The 19155-nt window shown below is 44.3% G+C and overlaps 1 protein-coding gene across 22 annotated transcripts in view; it reads left to right on the forward strand.

Annotated features, from left to right (window-relative positions):
• The window catches only part of IKZF2 (IKAROS family zinc finger 2), a 114012-nt gene that overhangs the window by 36264 nt on the left and 58593 nt on the right, over positions 1–19155 (forward strand). Inside the window, exons 1-2 of one of the 22 annotated variants that reach the window (XM_021400804.1) lie at positions 12538–12607; positions 15059–15123. The exons of 19 other annotated variants lie outside the window; for them this stretch is intronic. The gene's annotated coding sequence lies outside the window, so the exon portion shown is untranslated. Of the gene's footprint in view, positions 1–12531; positions 12608–15058; positions 15124–19155 lie in introns of those variants that run through there. 2 more of the 22 variants (XM_021400805.1, XM_021400806.1) reach the window with 2 other exon arrangements.

The raw sequence follows: 19155 nt of genomic DNA on the forward strand, positions 1-19155 counted from the left end.
GCTGGGGAGATAGTGAGGGTCAGTGCTTTCCAGTGACATGAGGTAGAGCTGACCAGCTTAGTAAATTTCCCATTTCTAACTAGGAGGAATTAGCAGATGTGTTTTGGGTGGTCAGAACCAGGACAACACACGAGGAATACCTCCAAACTACCTTGTGCCATTTGAATTTCAGCAACCAAAAACCCTTCGAAATCAACTTTAAAAGATTTAAAAAGATTTAAGGACACTAGGATTTAATTTTGCATCACTTGGGTTTTTGTACTGGCAGTGCCCTAAGGGGTGATACCCTTCATCTCCCCTAAAAATCCTAATTAAATCTTTGTCCATGGGGATGGAGTGCCGAGCTGTTAGCTGGGTGTAGTACCAGTGTAGTAGGGATTTGTGAATGAAATGGGAATTGCCTTGTGTCTGAAGGCTTCTGAGGGCACGAGAAAGGGAGAGAAGGGTTGTTTGCAGTCAGTTCATTGCACTGAGCACCTCAGCTCCACTCCTATTTTTATTCCTCTGCTTACGCTTATCATCAGCCTCTGCTGTTCCCAGGGTGCTTAGTTATAAATCATACCAAAGCTTCGAATCCTCAAGTCATTTCTCGCTGTGGCTTCTCCTCCTCTGTGGTATGCAGTACTTGTGTTATCTACTCACCTGGAGCAGATCTGAGAGGTGCTGCGGTCTGCAGGAATGAGAATGGGGCTGGGAAGCTGGAGGCGGAGAAGTCGAGTTCTGGCTCATGGGGCAGACTTGAGCAAGGCTCTTTGCCTTTCTCTTTCATTTTTCTCACCTCTGCATGGAAAATGGTAAGAGTTTCCCTGCTTGCAGAACAGTTAATTGAATCCCTCCCAGATCTTTGGAAATGTGGCATCCTATGGGACATAAATGTCCTTTAGTGGCTATCAGCAGTGGGCTGAGAGAGGACGGTCCTCCTTGACTGTAGTTGGCCTGGAATGATGCCCGTGTGCTTGGTGATTTCTTCTCTTCCACTCCTGTTTACCTGTGGTTGTGGGGAAGGCGACATAGCAAAGGTCGGCTGTTTCGTGTGTGCCAGTGGAGATGGATCCAAACCTCGCTTCCCAGTGAGTCTCCTTGTGTCCTTAGTTGTTCAGCGTTGCAAAAACGCTCATGGTCCATTGAACATTCACGTAGGAGAATCCTGGCTCTCGCCTTTTGCTGTTCTTCTACAGTTTTACCTCATTAGCACCTTTCCTCCAGTTGGGGAAAAGGCTGGCAAACAAACACCTTAACACCTGCCAGCAAGGACCACACCTTGGGTTCCTGAGAGTCATAGCACTCGGTTTATTGCAGGGAGTACAAAGCTGTTCTCCAGCTCTGCTCCAGCAGCAGCCAAGGAACTCAGACCAACTAATGATAATGCCTGTTGGAGTAATCTCTAACCTGAGAGCACCCAGTCTTAATGTAAGCCAAACAGTCATTTTTTTTCTCTTTGAGTAGTACAGAAAACCTGTTGCTGCTTTGCAGTTTCGCTGTAGGAAGTGATTATTTTTATGTCCTATAAAATATCCAAGCATAGCTCTAATTCCCTGTGTGTTTCTTCAGGACCTTTTTTCCTCTCTTTTTCTTTTTCCTCCTTTAAGAAAATCCATTGGGTGGGGAAGCTGTGAGTCAGCCTGCAAGACTTCTGCTCCAGCAGTGCAGGTGGAGTGAGGAAAGACTCCAGCTTCTGCTAATCTCCTCCTTTCCAGCAGCTCACTCTCGTCCTCCTGTGTAACCTCGGATTAGACCTGGCCTCACTCAGTGTCCTGGGTGGAAGCTTGTCAAGAAGGAGGACTTAGCATGCTGGGCAGCCAAGTGCAGCCACGTGGCCTGGTATTTTCAGAGCGGATCACAGCACGTCTGTAATGAATCCTGAGTTGATTACAGTGGTCACACCACTAGAGTTCAGGACTCTCCTCACAAGAGCTGTGTACATAATGCCCTCGTTGTTTATAAGTGGGGGAGGCTAGTTGGTAGAAACCTTTGAACTACCTGCCTCTGGCACTGGTGATGAAAGGGACATCAGTGGTTTAGGGGATGCTAACAGCCAGCATGCTTGGCGTCTGCACAGGCGCTGATATGAGAAGTTATGGGACTAGGGGTGTCAGGCTAGAAGATGGTAGTCACCTCTTCTGATCTTAGCATGTCAGAGTCCTCCCTGCATCTGGACTTCTCAAACCACCCTACCCCTTTTGTTATTGGTAGCTTTCCTTTTGTAATTTCACTGTGATTTAACAGCAGTTTCTGTTTCATCATACGGTGCTTTGTGTGAATGCTTGTAACCTCACTGCAGAGTTGTATTATGTTGAAGCTTTTGCATGTGAGTGTCTCTCCATGTGTCTTTCATTTCTTCTGCTCCTCTGCAGGTGGTTCTTCTATGGAGATAGGGAATAGAGTCTGTTTCTCTGTAGAGCAGAAGAGCAGATCTCAGGCTTTATAAAAACCAGCATCACTGGGAGAACTTGACTGTTTGTGGAAGACAAGTGCATGTTACTTTTCCCTATTCTCAGTTTGAGGTGGTGGTTTGGCTTTTTTCTTCTCCAAAAATCAGTAACATAGTTGAAGAAAGTACAAGCTTTTCTGGCATAAATTCATCCTTGATCTGTAATAGAGAACTGGGGACAACATATTTTGTTAACATAAAGTACTCTGCCTAAAACTTTCTCAAATCCAAACAGGGCTTATAATAATGTAGGAACAACTTTAACTTCAGTATCATGTGCAAACCATGGAAACGAAGGTAGGAGTGAGCTATATCCTTTAGGATTTTGGAGGGGAAAAAAACAGGTAATAAAGTGAAACTGAAGTGGTGGTGGGGAGTCTCAGCCACCTGGAAATCAAAAAGGCATAGCAGTGTGACCCAGCTTTGCTCATTTTATAGTGAGGATCACTTGCTCTGAACATAGTTTAAGGCTGTCTACGTAATAAATGGCTTCAGCTGAGACAATTAATAAAAGATGTACCAAATTCTGTCTAAGAGTCTGTGGAGTTGTGCACTGAATAGAGCCCTGTCCATGTGTCCATTAATCTCCAGGAACCTCAGCCATGCAGAAGCTAGGTATCTAGTTTAAACTAGTTGGTTCGTCAACTTCTGTGGGCTTCTCCAGAAATCACTGTCTCGCAGAAGAGATGGAATGAAGTTATTTGCCCTCTGGAGATGTGTATTTATTTGGATTAACTTCACAGGGAACCTAGACAGTGCTAGCTGGGTCTTGGCTAGCTGACTGTTAGATGTGTAAAACTAGGTGGCATAAATTTGCCCTCACAGCGATAAGTAGTGAGGTGGTAGTTAAACTCACCATGGGGAAAGACAAAGATGGGAATGCATGCCCAAAACCAGTCTGGAATTTGAGTGCGGCGAGGACATCTCTCATGTTGGTAACTCTAAGTGCAGTGGTTGTTTTGATTTATTATTTGTTCATCACAGTAATGATCTTTGTAGCATCATCCAGGGCGCTGCCTCCTATGCACAGTATGAGAAGTTGGAGTCCATGCACACGCAACCAAGTGGTTGCATCCAAGATTGAGTTGGGGGTAAAAGTGATACCGTTCTGTGTTGTCTGAGATAGCAGAGAAAATGCAGGCCTGCTTGCTGGAGCATACCACTGCAAAGGGCAGACAGGATGACTGGTGCTGAGTATGTGTGCAGGCTTGAGAGAGAGCAGTGATGCTGGAGTCATGGGAGTGGGTGTCTCACCAAACTTGCACAGCAGTTGCCTGGTGGATTATATTTTTTATTCCTTCTGATATTGCTGTGGTACACAGAACTCTCAACCAGGATCAGAGCTCTGAGAGGTCTTTATTGAACTTTGTAAATACAAAACGCTTTCACTTCTCTGCTTTCCTAGCTGGTATGACAAACCAAACTAACCAATCCCACTAAAGCCCTAACACTCCCTATGCCACCACTTCAGACCTCTGCCATCTCCCACTGCTTGTTTCAGTTCTGGTGATTTGGTCTGTGGACTTCAGTGACCTTTCAGTGATGATGTTGTTGTTTTTTAAGAGGGAATGCCTAAAAGGGTCCTAGTCTGAAAAGGGCTCACGCTTGCCTTGTCATCAGAAACAGGTCATGAGTGTTCTTACTTCTCACTTGGCCCCCAAGTACAAGGTGTGCCACTTTTTGCCTCTTCAAGGAGGCGACTGGCATCACACCCAGATGCCTTTGGTTCCCACTCAGAGAAAGCAGATATCCATTTGCAGCTGAATTGATTCAGAATGCCTTTAGGCTTCATCTAGAATGCAGAAAAATAGTTTTGATGTAGGTAGCGTGCAAGACCTGCCACTGCTGGATATGCGCTCATGTTTATCCTTAGAGAAAATGATCTAGAGAGATTTTAAATTATTTTTTAGCTCCTAATGGTGTCCTGCTATCTGCTGCCAATAGCTACTGGACTTCTTTTTAGTGGAATTTCTGCTGAAAACATGAAAAGACTGAATGAAACATGAGGCCAGTCTGTAATCGCTACATTCCTCACTCTCTCTGTTGCATTTCAGGATGTGTAGTTTTGCAGCCTGACCGGATCTTTCCTTCCTTAGCCCTCCCAGTCCCTTAAACTTTGCCATACTGCTGCAGTTCTGAGGTTTTTTTGTAATCTAGGACAATCCATATACTCACCAGCAAATACCCTGAAATCCAGCCAACAGAAGCCTAGATCTGGCTGCTTGTTTTGTGTCACTTGTAAACTGTTTTTCATGAAGCTCACTTGCTACGTCCACCTTTCCTCAAGAGAGCAAGTGGTCATTAATCCTTCAGCAGAGAGGAGAAAACAAGTGGAGTTTGCTTCCAAGAGACTGCAGCGGCCTTTGAACAGCAGTAAACAGTCTCGATAGGATCAGTTATGCAAGGATAAGAATTGGAAATGGCAAGGCCAGTTTTGGAACAACTGTATCCTTGTTTCTCTACCCTTGAGGACGAGGCGGACAAGTGCCTACATGTGTTGGATTTTGTTAGCTGGATCCAGTTGCTGTGCTGATTTAATGAAGGTCATGTTCATGTGTGGAATGCTGGGAAAGGAGGGGAAGCTGAAACCGAGCTGGCCCATCCCCAGGCAAACTGGTTTTAACCAGGAAAAAGTCTGAGAATGCGAAGAAACTTCTTGTACATCACCTCAGGCAGTTATGTATTCTGTTTCCTAGTTACATTTTTTTTTTCCTGGTATCAATTCCAAAACAAACAAATGGAGAGGGGAAAAAAAAGAAGCATTCCTTAAAATAACCCTTTAACATCTTGGGCCAAATTCTGTTTTCCTCAGGTCTGAAGATGACATCTGTCTGTGCTGGTACTGATAGAGAGCACCCTACATCTCTGCTGGAATGACCATGAAATGAAGCTCCGATGCCTTATTACTAATTCAGAAAAACTGGAGTGGTAGGGCTGGGTCATGTACTGGCAGTACACTAAATAACAGAACAGATAAATGGGCAGGGCACTGCAGGTGCAAACTTCCTCCCTTGCTGCTGTTGCACGTTTTTCTTATTCTGGATAAAGCAGAGCACCCCAGTCTCATTCGGGGTCTGCAGGCACAGCTCTGATGGAAGGGGTAGTAGTAAGGCTGTTGGAACAGTGACTGGTGTTTAAAAGTAGTAGCTGAGCACAAATGTTTCCTGTTGGGCTTCTTGGGAGAAGTGGCACAGGCAGACGCAGCTCCCACAGTGCTTCTGTTAGCTGGCTTCTGTTGTGAATGCTGAAACCTCAGGCCTCCTGTACTGACTGAAAATTTTCACTTCACTGGGGTATTTGCAATGCATGATTGTCATACTGTAATACTTGAATAAACCTTCTTTTTTTGTCTCTGGGTGAGCACATCCACTTCCCCCTCCCACTCTGTGTTATTCTAGTCTTTCAACTAACTTTTGACTCCAGAAATTTAGGGAGTTTATCATGCCTCGCATTCAAACTGACCATTTGATCTTCTCAACAGCAGAAGTAAAACAGATTTCTCAACCTCCCTGCGCTGCTGCACTCTATGCCGTCCTGTAGAGCTCCTCTATGCAGCTCTTCAAGTGCTATATAAGGTTCTGTAAAGGCTCACATTGCTTGGCTCGGTGCTGAAGGCAGTGGGGCATACAGTCTCTTTGGTGTGCTCCAGCAGCCAGTGAAAACAAGGGTAAGCCAGCTCGTGTGCATCTTAGCTTTGGCAAGGATGATCAGAGCCATAGCTCAGCAAGAAATCGGCATTCTCTCTGCAAGAGAAAGGTCAGGAGCGTAGAAAGCTCACTGCCTTTTTAAGAAGGTTGAAATTTTGCCCCCCCCTCCTTTTTTTTTTCCTGAAAGGAAAGCAAACAGGAGGATATTTTCTTATGCAAAGATGGACTGTTTGGCTGAGAACATTTTATGTAATCTATTTAAGCAGTGGTCACGTGTAACATTTTAGAAGGCTAGTAACCTCTGGGTCAAATCCATTCTCTCCTGCCATTTGCATGACTCACCAGTGGCCAATGGCATTTGGTGTCCACATTCTGACACCAAAATTCTCTAGCAGGCAGATGAAAGTGATAGAAACAAAACCCTGGGACATCACTTGTGTTCTTACTAGGGAAAAGAACTGGCAGCTTCAAACCTTGTAATTTCTACATTCTACCTACATTGGCAATATTCCTCATGGTGGTAGTGGGTGCGCTGCGGAAGGAAATACCAAATGAATCAGCACAGGCATTCTCTTGTTAAAACCCATGGTACTGGGCAGTGCTCTGAGGATGCTGTGATGTTTTTCAGGCAGGACAACCCAACCCAACCTTAAGCAGAGAGCATATATTTCCCAGAAAGAACACGTGTGCACATGCATACACATATGTATACTTTTTCTACCCAAAAAGCACAGGCACAAACGGTCTGTTACCAGTCATTCTGCTAGAGTGGGTGGAAAGATACTCTGAGTAGCTTTTTTCTTGCAGGAAGCCTTTGGTGTCTAGAAATCAAAGCTCCTTGCAGATGTGTGCAAGTCTTGATGAGATCTAAATTGAGAAGATTTTGAAAATCCAGATGGAATTTCTGATCAAAACGCCCTTGCCAGCTGAGAAGGCAGAGGATGTAGCCATGCCACAGAGAGCCTGGGCTCAGTCAAGCTGAGCAAGTGCTTGAAGTGTCACTGAAGACCCCAAGGGGAGGGGAGGGTTCTTCACTCTGCTGGAGTCTGTCCTGCCTTACGTCTTCAGGATTTTCTCAAAGCCAGCCTTGACGTTCTCCATGTAATAAATCCCCCCTCTTTAAAGCCAATGCTAGTCATACCCTGTGTTTAACTATAGAGTGAGAAGATAAAATGCGTTGAAGACCAGCTAGGATTCTGTTCCTTGTCTATTCCAGTAGATATTTTAGCAAATTAGTTGCTTTTTCTTTCCAAATTACTATTAATGTCATATTTTGTCTTAAATTAATATCCAGATTTATTTTTTATCAATACATTCTGTTTACATTTTGAGAAAAACTTACTGTAGGAACACAAACTGATTTTCCTTAGCACAGTATCTGGCCATACTTCTAACATTGGAAATAGTGAGTCATGGAATCAACAGCATGTGATATGGTCTTTGTGAAGACATCTCAGCTAGCATGGTCACATTATAAGACATCAGCATTAGAAGTTTTTTCTCACTCACTTGAATGGTTTCTCTTTTCCACAAACATATGCAAAGTTCTGCCTTTCTTTTTCTTGGAGCCTGTGTTAAATTTCACTTGTTGCTAGCATTTACGTTCTGGGCTTTTCTGCATTCATTCATTGATCCCAGCATTACAGAACTTAAAGGATGTACAGCGAGATTTTTTTTCTGAAGAACTCATAAAAGAGGCAGGCTGTTAGTACTAGCTTGAGCCAAAATATATGAAATGAAAATTGTGCAAGTTTCTTTGCAAGCAGATGTATCTTGTGTCTGATGGAAAAGGCACTTTACCAACGTTCGTATTCCTTTAAGCAGTGTATGGCATGCTGAATTAGGATTTGTTTCTGCTTCCACTGACTTCAGCATATGAACATTTATCTCCAACGTTAATCAACTTGTTGTCACTGAACCCTCATGAGAATAAAGACTTTTGACCTCTGCTTTGTAGATTAACTGAGTGGCAAGTAGATTTATATTCTGGTTTAAACATATGTTTAGATATCTAAAGATGCAGCTATATGCCGGGTAAAATTTATGGAAGCGCCTTAAATGCCTTACAGTGGAAGCTTAAGGCCCAGAGAACTGCAGGGCCTGTATAAATTCAGCAGGCACTGGAGTGTCTGTAGCAGCCTTTTGCTCACTTCCCTGGGCTCACCAGTGTTTGGGAGCAGAGCTTGTGGTGGGCAAAAAGTGCATTCAGGAGATGCTAGAAATTGGATCCTTGAGGAACCTGTAAGCTTGTATTTGGGGACAACACTACTTAGGTATATGCAGCCTGTAATAGTCCCCTTTTCTGTTTGTTCCCGGTGTTGTACAACAGCCTCTTCCCACTTCAAGTTGCTATAGATACTTCAAATGTTTGTTTTTCATATTTTGGTGGTGTTTTGATTGTTTTGTAGTGGTTTTTTTTGTTGTTGTTTTGTGTTGTAGATAATGGCTGCTCCAAAAATAACTAGATTTAAACAAATTTCCTACTTCTTGATATGGAAGATTGAACTTGAGACTGCTTTGCATCCTTACACCCAGCTGGGAATGAAATGCAGTGGCAACTGCTAGGTAGAAATGACAGTAAAAAATTCGTCTGAAAAGGCAGCTTATGAGCAGGGCCAAAATGGAATTTGAGTCAAGTTTGATGAAAATGTTGGGGGTGAAAACACTTCAGTGACACTGAAATGGCTTTTGCTGTTTAAAAGTGGAAAATGTTTCCATGTTTGTTTCAAAATGATCTCTTTGTGCTCTGAAGGGCCAGTACTTGAAAGGGGAGGTTACGCAACTTCCAAAATGTTTTATTTTCTTTTTGTTCAAATCGATTGTCTCAAATCAAGTTAGTGTTACAGCAAATGAAATGTTTGTTTGACCTATGTGATTATTTTTTTCTTCTTGTCTTCTGTTGTCACCGCAAAAACTCCTCCTTCCTTATGTCTCCCATCAGAACTGAAAGTTGGAGACTGGGATATTCCACCTCCGTGTGTGTGCGAGGTGCAACTGCCTAAAATAAACCTCTGAGCTTTAAGTGTCTCAGGTTCTGCCTTGTGTTAGATGCTTTATTCTTTCCCTTGAGTGAGAATCCCCAGTTGATGATACCTTTAGGAGGCCCGTGATCCCACAGCTCCAGGCCTGAAACAACAGAGCAGTAGCAAGAATTGGTTATACGAGCAAGTCACTTTCTGCAAAGAGCATTGGGCTTACACATGTGAATAATGGTGGTTCTGAATGTTTAGGAGCATGGAAGGAAATGAATAGATCTGGTACACACATGAAAGCAGATAAATGAAGCATCACATGTGGTGTATAAAATTATATGTCCTACCTGTGAATATGCATGCTGCCTTTTTGAATCTTAAGATCAAGTTTGGCACCGGGGTGGTTGGGTCTGACACGTTTCTGGTCATAACCGTTGCAAGTAGGATTGTGCGAGTACCTACACTTGATGAGAAAGTGACAAGAGAAAATTGAATGTTAAGTCTGCTAGACAGCCAATAAATTTGTTTTATATCTTTCTCTCATCCTTGCCTGGCAATTATTTCAGCGGGCATCAAACTACTTTCTGCTTGCTGTGAGCAAGAGTGCTCAAATAACCTACAGTAAATTCTGGATGTATCCTGTACTTAGGAGAAGGCATAATCATCTGAGGAATTTGTATATTTAGTGCAGATTAAGGCAATTTTAAAAATAATACGTTTTGGATTTTTTTTTATGAAGTCCAAGGCTGGTCTAATGGTTGGTTACTTAATACAACATAACTGATATGTGTTCATATTGTCACCAAACCTCTGTTATCTATTTTTAAGACAAGGAGGCAGAGTTGTCGCTCAGGTCCTTCTGCATTATTTGTTGTAATTCAGTAGACTGTTAATGACAGCATATCACTGTTAAGTTATAGCCCTCCTAGGTTACGATTTTTGGAACTGTGAAGCAAGAGCTGCAGGATTTCAGAGGCTGATTATAAAGAGAAGTTTATTGTTATTTCTTACTCTTAAATCTGCTAGGTAAGTTAAAACAGCCATGTGGAAGATCTGGAGTAAAAATGGTATGCAGTTGGACACTGAAAAATCTCTACCTGTCCTCTACAGGAAAGCTATTAAAGTATTGCTTATTGCATGTTAGTATTCTATTTGTTATTTGCAATGCTACTAGAGGCGGCAGTTTGTTTCTAACTTCATGCTGCAGCATTCTCGCTCGTCTGCACAGTTGACCCAATCCTGTATGTCATCAGGGAGGAGATGTTTAACTTGTGACACTACTAATCCTTTCCTCAAGGCTTTTTGTTCTTCCTGCACAATGTCCTTTCATTGCTGTTGTGAGCTGGAACATGCCTGCTCAGCCCAGCGATGAATTCATGTAATTACCTATGTATACGTACTCAAGTCCTGTTGACTTTAATGTTAAAGATTGGTGATTACTTAAGTATTGCACTGAATCAGGACCCCCAGGCATTTTCATGTGTACGAGCTGACTTGGGAATCAGTGTGCTCTCTGCCCCTGGGAACAAGATGCTTGTTGCAAGTTCCTGGCGGGGCATGGGGAGCATCTCCGGGGAAATCTGCAGGTCCTGGTTGTTCTGTATGTGAGTCTTCTCCTTGCGCCAGTGCTTGTTTTTATGTTGCTGATATAGATGTGTTGAAATAGTGCTGTGTGTTATGGAGAAGGCAGAACTGTTGTCAATCAAGCCCAGAGTCTGTGTTGGTCGTGGTGTACGCCGGCATCAAGCCTATGTAGAATATCACTGTCCTCAGCTGGAAAGACTGACAGTCCTGGAAATCACATCTCAATTGCAAAGAAGTACCCTGGGTCTCCAGTTGGTATGCTGTCGTAGCCCAGTGGGCATGTCATATTCCCTGCAGAGGCTCATTTGTGATGTGCCTCAGTACAGTTTGCACTCAGACTAACATTAGCCCTCCATCAAGGGGGGAGATGTTACTCTGGGAGCAGTTCCAGTCTGGGCTTCTGCTGGAGCCCTGTGGCATCACTTTCTCAGGTTGATGGTGGAGGAGTGGACTTCTGCTTTCTCCATCCCTTCAAAACCATCCGTGTTGCTTCCTCAGTGCTTTGATATTCTGCCAGCCGAGGGAAGGAAGAGCCGTTTATAAATATTTCTGGTAATACAGTAAGTACTCTCACATGTTTAGCTCACTCATTTTCCGTATCCAGAAATCTATCCGACCAGAATCAGTTCACTCTCTTTTATTAGCAGAAATAGATCCACAACAATTAAAATTGATTAAAAAAAAATAATAAAACAGAAAAGAAGTAAGAGAAGCAGCAGCAAGCACAACATCGTATTGACCGACTGCGCGTATATTCACAGTGGCTTCCAACCCACGGATAATTACCCCTCCGAGACTGTGTGCTATGTACAGTACAGTGATGGAATTATGCACTTTAAAGAGCTTTAGTGAGGCTCTCAGGATGCCAAATTCTTTCCTTCTCCCCCCCCCCCCTTTTTTTTTTTTACATTTTTCCCTTCTTTTCATTGTAGTAATGATTTTTAAGTGCACATGACCCATCCTCAGAACCAAAGTAAGTCACGACAGTGTTTGAATGTTACTTTTCTTTGACACAATAGAAATGTACTGGTGAGATGGACATGGTCAGAGGATCCCCTATGATTGGCAGCCTTCAATAGCGAGGGGAAAAGGGTCCAACTCAGATCTTGCTCATTCTGTTTGGCGGCAGGTACTTAAATGGGGATTACTGCAAGGAAAGAGGGTTTGAAAGAGACTGGGTACAAATCTGTAGAAAAACACGGGCTTGATTAGTTTGGCCAGTCCTGGATCAATTTATTTTAACCCGAGAACCAATGATGGTGTTCTCTCCATTCTCTTTGTCGGAGAAGTCAAACTGTTTTGATTGCAGTTTCACACAAAAGAAAGTAAAATATTTCCTACAAATTTCAGCCTAAATCGTTTTTGGCAAAGGGATGAGCAAGTAACAAACAGGGCCTTATCGTAGGAAGTGTCAAGCAGTCTTAATTTTAGGCAGAGATACCAGCTCCTCCTAGAGGAAAGGAGCCAGTACGTAAATAGCTTCCAACAGATCCTTCACCCAGGGAGACAAAAGGTTGACGTGCAGAAGTTGCAGCTAATGTGACATCTGAGCTTCCCAGTGGATTGTGTTGTGTTCACGAGAGTTGAGTTTGGGCTGTTTGAGTTTGATGTTTGGGCAGCAGTGTTTCCCAGTGCTCACTGACATTTTGGGGGGAGCTAACGGCTCTCCAGATCTGGTGAACGTCTTTGGAGAGCAGCTCCAAAGGAGCCCTCGCGGCATTTGAAAAAGGGCGTCACTTTTATAAACCAAACGATCAGGAGCGATGTTGAGGGGCTGAGGTGCTGCGCTGTGGCAGCAGTTGGTTCTGTGACCCAGCCCGCGGCCGTTATTTTCCCGTGGAGCAACCGCTGCCGGCCCCGCATTCCGTTGGGGTGCCCGTGCCGGCAGGCTGCCCTGCGAGCGGCGGCGGCTGGAGAGAGCGCGGGGCCGCGGTGCTGCGACACGAGGCCGTGCAGACGGAAGGCGTGCCGAGGTAGGTGCGCGTCCCCATGGCGCGGCGCGGCGCGGCGGGCTTGCTCAGCAGCGCGGCCCTGCCTCGCCGTGTCGTGTCGCTGAGCAGGGCGCACGGGGACCTGCCGGCGTGCTGCCGGCCTCGGCCCTGTGCCTGAGCAAAAGTAACTTCGCAGTCAGCCGGAGGTGAAGGAAACAGTCCCGCTGCCCGCGGCTGGAGCGGGCGGCTGAAAGTGGCGGGGGTATCCGTGCCGTGTCGGCTCGGCGCTTTCAGGTGCTCCAGCGAAAAAGTGCTGTGTGCTCTTGAATCAGAGAAATGTCCTTTCCCTTCCTCTGCCCTTGTCGTTGTTTTAATCTTTTGAGGACGCATCTAACTGTTAGATATGCAAATTCGTGGATACCGAACGGTCCGTTTTACTTGCCGCCTTCCTTCAGCCCCTTTTTGCCAGGGGTCGCACCACCCTCTTTCCTTTTCTCTCCCTTAAACGTGTGCAGATGATGAACAGCAAATCTTCATGTGGAATACTTGGGGAATATTTACTGTAGGGTTTTGCTTTTGTTTGCTTTTCTGGTGACTTGGAGATGGCATGGTGAGAAAAGAAACATGTGAGCTAAACCTGTTGGTTTGAACATTGTGTCAGAAAATATCCATAAATTGCAAGTTACTACACAGATGTATAGATTTAATGAGACTGTGTAATGCCATTTATTTATGCTAAAGAATCTGACACATACGGTACTGAAAAAAAGTTAATACTCTAGGAGTTATTTTATATTTTTCCATTGCCATCTGTCACTGCCTACATAATAATGATACAGGTGAAAGCCTAGCATTTATGAAAATAAATAAATAAATCAGAATGAATAGTCATTTAAATATCTTGCTGCTTTAATAACTGGTGTGTTTTAAGTTGTGGGAAGGAGGCAACAGAGATACTCACCCCACCCCCTTTTTTTAGTTTATTGGGGCTTAAACAGATTTAGATTCTTAAAGTGGCTTCTGAGGGGGGAAAATGATGGAAAAATGGTTTGTCAATTTGGAAAAGTTGAGGCACTAAGCCAGATTCTGCCACTCATAATATACCATTGGTGTCTGTTTCTTGGAGTAGCCCTTTGATGTGCACCTCTAGATGTAGGGCAATTTTGTGCTCTAAGCCCTGCCTTAATGTACAGCAATACTGCTGGGGTCTCAGAGCATGAGTGGGTCTCTCTGCATCCAGATCCCAAAATCCTGGTCCCCATTGGTATCTGAAACTGGTGAAGAAAAAGATGCAAGGGAAATGCTCCTTATTGTCTGTCTCAAGTAAAAATACATGCCTCAGAGCAGCACCCTGCTGACAGAGCTCAGCATTTATAAAGGCACTGTTGGCTTTTAAGAGTTTTCATTCAACTTCGTACAGCCATGCTGTGGTTAGGCAAAACTGTTTTCCCTTTTTCCTTCTAATCACAGCGGAGCTCAGCACAGCAATGACTGTAAAATGCTCCGGGAGAAGTCCAGGCACTTGCTGTGATCCAGGGCTGCAAATGGACGTTGCTCTACTGAATTTCACCAAACCGTTCCCGTACGTGGGGAGCTGCCCATAGCTTTGCGTCAGTCACCTATGTCTGAGGGTGCAGACAAAGCTTTAGCTCAAATAGACAGGTTTCTTTGTTAACCTCCTTTCTACAATTTGGTGACAGAGACAAAATATTTTTCTGACAGGTGCTTATCCTATAATTTTCCATGCGCTGATGAGTCAGGGTAGGTGCCTCCTCTAGAGGAGTAGGACATGGCTAGGTCAGGTTGCATTAAGGTGATTTAAAGATGGTACAATTAAAGATAAATACATGTTTTCCTGAAAGCTGTGAATGATCCAAAGGTATTACTTTGCAATTAAAGCCTTTCACTTACGTAAAATAAAGTCTATTGCTTAAAATGCAGAGGCAAAGCCAGAAAATGAAGCAAAGAGCCTGCTCCAGACCCAGGGAAGTCATTCCATATCCTTCAAGGAACTTTGGCTGTATTTTCAAATACAGTGCAGATCCCTAATGGAAAGTTCCTTGTAAATGAAATAGTCTTTAGTGTTATAATTACTGCCTTTGCGTATGTTGGAAAGCATTTTAGGAAGTCATGCACTTTTTAAGAAGCAGAGATGACAGTGAGTGAGCAAGGAGATTTTGGTCACTTTAAGTGGATGTTATAAATCACTTTATTTTTGTTTATAAGAGATGATCCATATATAGCTGTAGTTTGTCAGCGTTTTCCATTACAAACTGTAGTTTTGGGTGCCATGCGGAGAGTCTCATCAGGCTCTTAGAAAATCCACTTAGAGGTAAATGTTACAATTCAGTGAGTGTATGCTTCTTCTCCCTTATTGGAATTTGAAACAGTTTTAAGCATAAAAATGTGTTCATGGTCTTAATGTTTTAAGAGACAGTATTTTACACAAGGGCTGAGCCTGATCTTATTTTCTTTCCTATTTCCATGTTCCAGTGTACTTCAGAAATAATTCTACTGAAGTAAAAAAGAGTGGTGGTGAGAGAGGAAACTGACTTAGGGTATGTATTGCACATTGCAGACAGTAAGAGATTTGCTTTATTTAGCTGGGCAAGGGAAAGGGCTGGGAAGACCACCCACATCACTGAACCCTGCCTGCTGCAGGTCACGGTAGCTGTGAAGTGAGCACCTACAACAAAGTGGGGCCCTGGAGAACACCTGCTGCAAACCACAGCCCCCCCCCACACATCCCTTGCTTGCCTGTAACAAGTGTAAAGGCATTAAGTCTAAGAAGCAAAGTTGTAGTGATCTATGTATGCAGCAGGAGAGTGCACTGGCTGACCAGGTTTTGCGGAAAGGAAGAAAGTTTGCTAGGCGACAGTTGACCAGAACAGCATGTTTCGCACAACAGAAGGAAAAGGAAAATTTCTACTGCCTCTCGCCCAACCAAAACAACCCCAAAAGGAGCAGAACTAACAGACATTCAACGATCTGATTTTAGGGAAAAATCACCCATGACTCCAGGCCTAAGAACTGGCTTAGTTCAGGCATCATCAGAGGACACAGCAGCTAGCAGTTGAGTGCTGCTGTGTCCTGCTTTTCTCACGAGGGTCAGTTGTGACACTGCATATCAGTGTGGAAGGGTGTGGGGATAAAGAGGCTCTCACTTGCTCCTGAGGACAGTCAGCAGAAGCCTGGTACTACGTTATGCACAATATTTGTTGCACCATAGTTACTTTGGAAGCAGAGAGGAAAAAAGGAGGGGGTGGATGGGTCATCACAAGTGCTTTTCCTACCCTGGGATATGAATACATGACTCTCACTCATGTAAATACAAGTTGCATAAGTGCATTTGTGGGTGAAATTTGGCCTGAGGTTCTTCTGGAGAGGAATCTTGCAACACTGAGCAATCATATATCTCCAGTTAGGAGTTCTTGCTTTTGCCAGGTAGAGGTATGCAGCATGGGTGGCTTCTGAGGAGCAAGCACTCATGCCTAAGTGCTGGTTATCTGGAGGAAATCGTGGTCCAGACGCTGCCATCCCTCCTTAAACAAAGATGCTCCTTATTCAGTATCTCAGCCTTTACACTTCAGCAGGGTTCTCATCTGAATGGGACTCAAAAATCACCAAAACCATCAGAATTTAGTTCTGTGATAGAAATTTCAGGGTTTTTTTTGCTGCACTTGTTGGGGTGTTGTGTGGCTTCCAGCTGTAGCTGTGGTCTTCCCAGCTGAAGAATTTGTATAAGCGTGTATCTCCATTTCAGCACGAAAGCTTCTCTGCAGGTTTTGCTGCCACAGCCCTCACTGCTTGTGCCTGGCTGTGGACAGCTGGACTCAGAGGAGCTGCCTGGCATCTTAAAACCATGGCTACAGAAAGCACGTGGTTGACATCAGGGGTGCTGCTCCCCATCAGCCAAAGCTGGTCTGAGTCCAGGTGGGGTACCCCTGTCCTCCCACAGCCCTTCCTTCTTTCTGCAGCTCTTGCAGTGGCATAGTAAACCTGATCCAGCTGAAGCATAGTGGTTTCCTCAGGAGGGTTCATTTCCAGCCTGAGCAGTTTACCACCCAGTTTCATGAGCACTGGTCCCAATAGAAAGGATTAGCAGTGCAAGGGGTGGGGAGCAGGAACGAGTCAACCATGGCTTGTGTAAGCTAAAACCTAGCTGAAGCATGGCTTAGCGATGCAGACTCATCCTAATTTAAACTAAACTTGGGTGTAGCAGACCTGTTAGTCTACACTTACTGCACACAACACCTCCAGAAGATATGAAATTACTACCCTGTTGCATTTTTTGAGAGTTTAAATTGATTTTAGAGGTAGCAGGCTGGAGCTAAGATTCTTCAATGTGAAAACTAAACATTTCCAAGGGTACCTAAATAGGCTGATGAGTTCTCGCTGAATTTCTGGCGTATTAACCAACTCCATGTGGCATTCTTGAAGAGTGCCATTTGTGGCATGCAGAAAAAGACTCGGCACAAACCTTATCTTGCCTTTCCTTCCTCCTCCTTTTTATTAGTTATGAGCTATTTTGCTCAATTTTACAGTTATGAATGACCATAACTGCTGAAGTCAGTGTGAAAACATGGTGTCACCATTTAAAATTCATACTTGTTCAGCAGCCAAAAGCTAAACCCTTGGCAGCTGATGGCAAGAAAATTTGACACCCAGCATCGGGGATGTCCATATGTAATCTAAGAGGCCCTTCCTGATCAGGCTTTTGTCACTTGTCTCGGGTAATTCCCCTTTCTTTGCAGGTGACATTCACCCTCATTTGTTCCATCCAGATACAGCTTCAGTTCTCTCTTAGCCTTCAGAAATCTGCAATCTTCTGAGCAATCAGAACTGGCTCCCTTGAAATTCACCTTCCTAACCCCAAACTGAAACAGTTTCCATTACATGATGTTAGGGCAGCATTGCCCACAGGTGTTACTTAAATGTCTTCCTTTCTCCAGAACATCTTCGTTATCTACCCCAAAGGAGATGATGTGCTGCCAGTGCCTCGAGCAGGCCTGGCTTTCTGTCTTCCTCATACAGCTTCATTGTATTTCCAGTTTGGCTTTTCATATTGTCCTCTTTGCCCAAGTCCAGATGAGGCTGTCTCCCTCTGGTAACGAGGCTGTGAAAGAGCGGATTCCTCACTTGTTTCTGCTGCTGAATAGCTCTATTTACTCGCCTTGTACACATCCCTTCTTAAAGAGGGAGATCTGTCAGTGCTCATTTCTTTGCACATCTAATAGCTCATCATTAAAGCAAAATTTACTTGAAATGCCTCATTAATGAGGAGCCATATTCTACTAGCAGCAAGAAACTCAATGATCAAGTTTTCTATCCACTGAGACCCGTTTATACAGTTCCAGGAGGAAAGTATGTTTGAACACGCAGTAAAGTCTCACTACACTCCTGGAGTGGTGTAAACACCCTCTTTAAGGACCCTTTTCGCTACCAGAGTGCTCCTAGAACAAACAAGAGTCAGGGCTCATTGTTTCCAGGTTTTGGCATCCCTTTCCTTGAATTTTCAAAATCTGTCGAGGCAGAAGAGTTTTCATGCCTCCGTCTGCCCTACATTACTTAATTTTCATTTTCTAAAATGCTTGTAGGTTTGCCATCCCAGCTCTTTAAATGAAATGTATTCTTCTCACTGTTTGAGCGTTTTTAATAGTATACAGAAGGGCTCCACATCCAAGCATTGCAGCATTTAAAAGCTAGGTAGCCAGGTTCAAAATGGGCTAGAAGTTGGGTCATTTTCTGTTTGTCATGAGCTGCCAATTATCAGTGTTGTTAATCACTGCCTGGGAGAAGATGGGGATTGGAGTAGCCAGTGTCACTGACCGTTGACAAGGCAGTATGCAGGAGGTCTTGCTGTAGCTGCCAGTCACTGTGCTGCAGCATTGGAGCTTAGTCTCGTTTCCACAGGGAAGCAACAATTTTATTTCTTTGCATTCAAAGATGAAGACAAGCCTGTTATCTAGGCTATAAATATTGCATATATAGTGTTCTGGGCAGTGAATCTGCAACAGACCCCGGGAGAGCTAATGCAACATCTGCCCTGCTCTGTCCCACGAATGTAGTCAGGGAACACCTTGTGTCTGCAAACATCCTTCATTGCCTTCGCCCACAGAGCCACCCCAAGGCTCTTCGGGGGTGGCAGATTTGAATTTTGCCTTCTCAAGGCTGAGGATCTGAACCCAGGCCAGAGCTTCGTTTCTTGCTGGTGTGAGGAGAGGAGTTGGGGAAGAGGCAAGGGTCAGGCATGCTTTTTCTGCTGCTCTGGGGGCAGCAGGAAGAGGCTGGTGGCTAACCTCCAGCTGGAGACCGCACTCCCTCGGTGACAGTGGCCAGCCTGCTTCCCCCAGGCCACAGACAAAAATAAGCAATGACTTAGGACAGAGGAGGAGACAGAAGGGCATAGCCCTGTTGCATGCTCCCTGTTGTGTTAGACAGTAGGATTTTTGTTTTCTAGTGGGAATTGCACTTGAGCTTGCTTGCTTAGGAAAGGATGTCCAGAGCTGTGCCTTACAGCCTACCTGGCCATCAGATAAGTGGATCCTCCAACTTCTGGTGTGTAGCTGCAGTAATTTGTGGGTGAAGAA

This window comes from Numida meleagris, chromosome 5, assembly GCF_002078875.1.
Source record: "Numida meleagris isolate 19003 breed g44 Domestic line chromosome 5, NumMel1.0, whole genome shotgun sequence".
Lineage (NCBI taxonomy): Eukaryota > Metazoa > Chordata > Aves > Galliformes > Numididae > Numida > Numida meleagris.